Below are 6,777 nucleotides of genomic sequence, written 5' to 3' on the forward strand. Positions count from 1 at the left end.
TACAACATGTGTCTATTTTAATAATTTTTGCTACGGGGCTTTGCAATGAGAACCCAAAATACTATATTACAGCCATGTGGGTTTGAAACATTTGTCCAAAATACCTATGAGGGCTACACCAAAACGTAGACCGTTTGCAATACCGAACATCATAGGAGCACTTGCAATATCTGTGCAAAATTTCAGAACTCTATTTTAAATATTGCGATCTCTACCGTGATTTCAACAGATGGACACTCATAAATCGACATAGAATTTTATTCCGATCAAGAATATATACTATACTTTATTTCAAGGTGTTGCAAACTAAATGACAAGTTTAATACACACTTCATCTTATCTTAGAGGGTATAAAAAGGGATAGTAAAAGAACAGCTGTTTAGCCATTATCACATTAGGGATCTCTAGTCAGTACCAAACCGAACAATCGATTATACTTTATGGGGGTCTCCGTTAAATGTTTCAACGGGTCTTCCGTTAAATGTTGCAAACGAAATGACAAATTTAATACACACTCCATCTTATGTTGGAGGGTATAAAAAGGGATCTTAAAAGAGCAGCTGTTTAGTCATTATCACATTAGGGATCGCAAGTCAGTATCGCACCGATAACAATCGATTATATTGCACACTGCTTGTTACCAGTTTCCTGAGCACTTTGTTATTTATTCATGCATTAAATCGAAATCAGATAGCCCCCTTAGATCTACAGGGTTCTTTTCTCGTAGAAATTTCAATGATGTTAATTATTTTCTATTTATTACAAAATGTTTCCTTGTTTTCTTTTATAATTTATAATTATAATAAAAAATATATATGAAATGCTAGAAGCTTATAAGAAAGCCTTGATTTTTTTTTTTTGCAAAAATGAGCAAAATTAGTGTCCTTATAATCCCAAAAAGCAAATCAATAAATAATGCAAAAAAACTTGGTCCATAGGTTAAGTCTGAAAATGAAATAAAATAATGGAATAAAATGAATGCTATTTTCTTATCAATGTTGAAAATGTTTATATAACTTTTATTATAGAAGCTTCTTTTCAATAATTTTTGTTTTTAATTTAAAAAAAAGTATTTTTTGAATATCGTCATGTGCGATTCACTGCTAATCTTCAATGTGCAGCATCAATCATTAAAAATAAGAAAATAACTATTTATTAAACTGTAACCATTTTTTAAGAGTATTAATCCAGAATTTAAATATAAGAAAGTGTGAGAAGAAATCATGATTTTAATTATAAGATAAAACAAATAAATTCAATGTAGTTGTTAAACATAAATAAATTAAAAATAAAATACAATATTGTTGTTTTTTATATAAATATAAAACAGGAATGTTCTGTACACATAAGGAAATATTCCTAGAATAATATGGGCACAAAGAAAGTACTAAAAATGCGCAATTGCCCGGCTAGCTCAGTCGGTAGAGCATGAGACTCTTAATCTCAGGGTCGTGGGTTCGAGCCCCACGTTGGGCGCAAACGATTTTTTTTGTTTCAGTGTATGATTAGAATTTTAAAATATAATATAAATAGAAATAATATGTCCGAATCACACATCGACACAATTGTGTTAAATGAAAATTCTCCGTACAATGCAAGAATAGCGGGAATCGTTGAGAAGGACTCAAAACAATAGCATTCAGCGATCATATGTTGCAGAATGGATGAGGCTACGCCGACAAAACAATTCCGAATTCCGTACAGCGGAACAACTAAGTAACACTGTCGAACATACTATTAGGCGTTAGGATTCAATTAGTGGTGTATCCAGAATACTTCGTGATTCTATAGAGCAAAAACTGCAGCATATTGCTCATAAGTCTATCTCGGGTACTGAAATATCAGCACAAGAAGCCACATATTACTGTTTAAGAATTCGGGTTTCGAAAAGTAGTAACGCTGTGGTTTATATCAATACTGGGCGACCTGAGCAGCGAGTATTTATTTTGAGACCTCGAGAACAGCTAATGAACTTACATTCCGATTCCTCTTATATTTGTGTTGTCGGCATTTTTGAAACACTACAATCAAATACCTGACGGACTAGAAGATTTATGTTTGGCAGATTTCGCAGTAAATATTGACATCATACAGGATGTCGAAATGGCACCCAAGGTTATCAGGTTCTCAAAACCTTGGTTTTGGCGATTCCGCCAGAGTTGGTGCTAATAGGCCGAATCGTTAACGTCACCTACAGCCATTACGAAAAAGTCAGAGTGGGAGAAATAATCACTAGGATAGGACGATTGTTTTACTCACTTAGAAAACTTCAGGAGAAGTTTCTGCCAGGTCAGAAAACCGCTGGGGAATACCTTGTCCGGAAATGTGCAGTTTAATTGCAATCCTTAGAGAACTTCTCATGTCAGTAGCACCAGAGAAGCTGTTATACAACATAATGCGGTTCTGCAAGTTGTCGGGAAATTGATTCTAACACAAGAAGTGATGTTATCTGTATTCGTAAAAGTAGAAGCAATCGTCCCATAGCACCGGTGCCTCCAGACCCAAACGACGATACGAAACCTGCATTTGGGAGAGATATTCTAAGCGCTGAACATTTATTGCATCTTCCTCTCATACAGATATTCTTTAGTGTCTGGTCCAGTGAACTCATAAGCAAGTTATCTTCCTTGCGCTGGTGCTACGAGTGATGGACAAGCGATTAACTAGTCTTCATTCACTTCCGTCAGAGGTGGGTGTAATAATAATTAAGGACTCATAATAAATTAACTCTCTTACCGATTGATTATTTCTCTGAGAAATAAGTAGGAACTTCTGGAGAAGTTTCTGTCAGGCCGGAGAAGTTCTGTCAGCCAGACCTCTGCTGATACGATAACTGCATTTGAGAGAAGTACTCTAAGCATTGTCAAATACTCGTCGCTTTCATGCAGAGGATCTGGGCCAGAGACAATAGGCTGTTACTAAGAGTAAGACCCAAGTGGAATTATACGCAGCCCCTCATTAATGGTATTCGGTAACATTCATGCTTACGCCTCAATGATGGTAATGCTGTTCCTCTTGCACCATATTATCGACATTATTCGCCAAAGGTTGTTGCCAAGAATAGAATATTTGAGTGAGTCTAATTTATCCACGTTATCCGTTCGTATATGTGGTGAACTTGGTATGATTAACATATCCCAATACATATGTATGTATGAATGCTGTGTATCTGGTGTTGTGTTAGTATTTTGCGAAACGTGGAGCAACTGCCCGGCTAGCTCAGTCGGTAGAGCATGAGACTCTTAATCTCAGGGTCGTGGGTTCGAGCCCCACGTTGGGCGCAAGTAACTTTTTTGGTTTTTTTTTATTTCTATTAAACTATTAACCAACTTTTAGATACGGATCTTCAAGCTTCCGATTCAGCATGGCTTGGTATAATATCTCAAATGAATAAATATGGTGTTTGGAAATTGGCTGGGATCGAAATTGAAGGAAGAGTGCAGAATGTCTACTGAAATAAACTAGCTGAAATAGTGGACTATGTTCCGGTAAGCTAGAAAGTATCCAAAAGATGGCAAATTTATTATTTAGGTATAGGATTGAAGAACGCTAAAAAATGAAGATTCAAAATAGTGCTTACAATTTTTGCACATACAATTCTAGAATTGTTGATATTGAAATGAGACATACGTTGTGTTATAGCCCCAATACTCTGCAATATTTGATTTTTTATTTTTCAAATTAATTGGCTGTAATTTGGTTTTTTCGATTCCCATTTTTTCCTAAACAACACTTAGAAGGGTATCTATCTCTCAAATTTCAGTATTTTAGGGTGGCCCCCATTTAGGCATTTTGAAGAGTTGGGCAATGTTCTTCAACCGAATTGTCTATAATTTGGTATTTTGGTTTCATTTGTTAACAACTCTTCCTTCGAAAAATTATTAACAATGACCTATTTTTTATCGTAGCCCTCATATAAGGGTACTTCCAAATTCCGATATTTTGAGAATTTTGGCCTAGTTGTCTTAACCAAATAAGCTGTAAATTGGTATTTTCTTTTTTCATTGGGTAACGAATATCTCTACCAAAGATTATAAATATTGATCCACTTTTTAGAGTAGAACCCATATTAGAGTACCTCCTAAATTTCGATACTTTTATATTTTGGATTCTCATTTGTTTGCAAATCTCTAGACCAAAAATTATCAATATTGATCCAGTATTTCGGATTGCCCTCATATAAGGATACCTCCCAAATTTGGGTATTTTGTGGTATTTCGGCACACTTGGCTGTTATTTTGGTAATTTGGGTAATGGGGTAAAGAAAATCTCCACACCAATAATTATAAATAATAGTCCTCTTTTTAGGTTAGCCTCATATTCGGTATTTTGAGGATATGTTTTTCAACCAAATTGGCTGTAATTTGGTATTTTGGATTCCTATCTGATATCCAATCTTCTTATCCTAAAATGTTACTTTGTGGGCTATTTCCCATATAAGGTTACCTCCCAAATTCGATAGTTTGGCCACGTTTTTTCAACCAAATTATATATAACTAGGTATTTTAGATTCTGATTAGATACAAAAAATCCCAACCCCATATAGATTTCGGTATCTTGGGGAGTTTGAGCACGTTTTCAGTCGAATTGGTTTCTAATTTTTTTATATATTGCTTTCCGATTGGATGTCTAATCTTCCTATCCAAAATTATAAATATCCTAAATAAAAATGACTGTAATTTGTTTCTTTTGGATAGAAAATCGTCCTGCTAAAAATTATCAATACCGATCCAGTTTTTAGGGTATTCGCTATATAACGGTACCTCCACATTTGCTGTATATTGAAGATTTGGCTGTAATTGTATGTTTTCGATTTAGATTGGCTTGAAAATATCCACACCATAAAATTATAACCAGTGGCAGTACCACAAATATTCGATACTTTTGATACTATGATTACAATTTTGGGTCCTCATTTGATCTCAAATCTTCGTATGAAAAATTATCAACACTTGTTCAACTAACGGTTCCTTTCAAAATTTCGACATTTTGGCGTGTTTGGGCACATTTTCAGCCGAATAGGTCTTTCATTGGTGAGTAAAAAATTTCTTTGTAGAATATTTGCAATATAAGTCCATGTTTTTACTTAGCCCCCATTCAAAATCATGCCTCATTTGCGGTATGTTTAAGATCCTAGCCCCATTTCAACCTGAGTGTCTATTGTTTGGAATTTTCTTTTCTCCAGGAAGCAATTTACCAAGGCATGACACCATATAAAAGTTCCGCGATCGAATCATTCTTAGCTTCATTTAATTTTTTTTTATTAAACATAACATTATAATAAATACATATTTTATTCAGAAGTCCGTTACAAAAATTACATGTCACAGGTTCTACCGAGATTTGAACTCGGATCGCTGGATTCAAAGTCCAGAGTGCTAACCATTACACCATAGAACCGTATGGTGGTTAATTGACAATTTTCACTCAAGATTTTTTATATATACTTTTACATAAAATATATATGTGATAATTATATAGATTATTTATAAGTTGTATAGTATTTAAATATATATATATATATATTAAAAACAATAAAAAATACAAGTATATATTCTATTATAATGAGATAATAAAATAGTTCCGAAACAATTTTGTATTACATATTTTATTTTGGCTTCGATAAATTTACATATTTTTTATATTGTTCAAACAACGCCTTTCATTTTTTATGAAATCTTTAATTTTAATATTTTTCCATTTTTATTTTTTATAACTTTTGATTTTCTGTTTTTTATCTCCTCAAAAAAATATTGATATCTTCGGTGAACGCTTCTCATCCACCTAGGTTCTACCGAGATTTGAACTCGGATCGCTGGATTCAAAGTCCAGAGTGCTAACCATTACACCATAGAACCATATAACGGACGCTGGTTAAACTAACCACTTCAATGTGTGGTGAAATAAGAGAAAAACAACAAGTTCATTACAGTGAATGGGGTGAAAGTGGTATAAACAGCTGGTGGTGGTGGGTAGTAAACACATGGAGATGTGTGTGTGTGTGTAGACACTCGCTGAGTGTTGCTGTTATAAAAATGTTATGAAAAAAATAACAACAATGTTAATCAATTGTTGTACAATAAATCGGATGATGTTAAAACAACAACAAATGGTCTTCATAATGTAATAGGAATCAATTATTTTAGAACAGATCGGTTGGTCGAATCGAAGTATATATGTACATATAGAATTCTGAGGAGGAAAATAGAGGTTTCGAAATATAAAATAATATTTTTTCAGGGATTTTTAAACAACTTCTTTTCAAGGCCCTAATAAGTCTCTGATTTTAAGAAAATATATATAAATATATAGACCCTAATATGGCGTGAATTTTATAGCGGACATTTTTTCACAGATTCAATAGGGCATGTTTTTTATTAAGGAATACGATGCCCTCATAAGACGAAGATTTGTTAAATAATATTTTCAAGGCTTCAAACGGCGAGGATTTTTAAGGCCTTAATAAGGCATGAATTTTTAATGGATATTTTTCAAGGTCCAACCAAGGCATGGATTTTGAATGGATATTTTTCAAGGTCCAACCAAGGCTTGGATTTTTCAAGGACAAGCTCAGAACTAGCGGAGGAGTTGATTTTTTTAAACAATATTTTTTCATGCCCTAGCGGAGGCGTGGATTTTTTAAAGTATATTTCTTCAAGGCCTAGCGGAGACTTTAATTTTTTAAAGAATAGATGTGCGGATTTTTTAAAGAATATTTCTTCAAGGTCTAGGGGAGGATTTTTTAAAGAATATTTTTCCTAGCACAAATGAAAGTTT

At 33.6% G+C, this 6,777-nt stretch overlaps 4 non-coding genes across 4 annotated transcripts; 2 read left to right on the forward strand and 2 right to left on the reverse strand.

Moving 5' to 3' along the window:
* The first annotated feature begins 1,403 nt into the window (after window positions 1-1,403).
* On the forward strand, window positions 1,404-1,476 carry Trnak-cuu (transfer RNA lysine (anticodon CUU)). The gene has a single exon. It is a non-coding gene; the product is annotated as a tRNA-Lys (tRNA).
* A 1,732-nt stretch (window positions 1,477-3,208) lies between these two features.
* Window positions 3,209-3,281, forward strand: Trnak-cuu (transfer RNA lysine (anticodon CUU)). Its single transcript has one exon. It is a non-coding gene; the product is annotated as a tRNA-Lys (tRNA).
* A 2,047-nt stretch (window positions 3,282-5,328) lies between these two features.
* Trnaq-uug (transfer RNA glutamine (anticodon UUG)) lies at window positions 5,329-5,400 on the reverse strand. The gene has a single exon. It is a non-coding gene; the product is annotated as a tRNA-Gln (tRNA).
* A 386-nt stretch (window positions 5,401-5,786) lies between these two features.
* Window positions 5,787-5,858, reverse strand: Trnaq-uug (transfer RNA glutamine (anticodon UUG)). Its single transcript has one exon. It is a non-coding gene; the product is annotated as a tRNA-Gln (tRNA).
* Window positions 5,859-6,777: the final 919 nt, after the last annotated feature.

Source organism: Musca vetustissima, unplaced genomic scaffold (genome assembly GCF_032173495.1).
Source record: "Musca vetustissima isolate MV318-11 ecotype Yass unplaced genomic scaffold, APGP_CSIRO_Mvet_v1 utg13025, whole genome shotgun sequence".
In the NCBI taxonomy this organism is placed as follows: Eukaryota; Metazoa; Arthropoda; class Insecta; order Diptera; family Muscidae; genus Musca; species Musca vetustissima.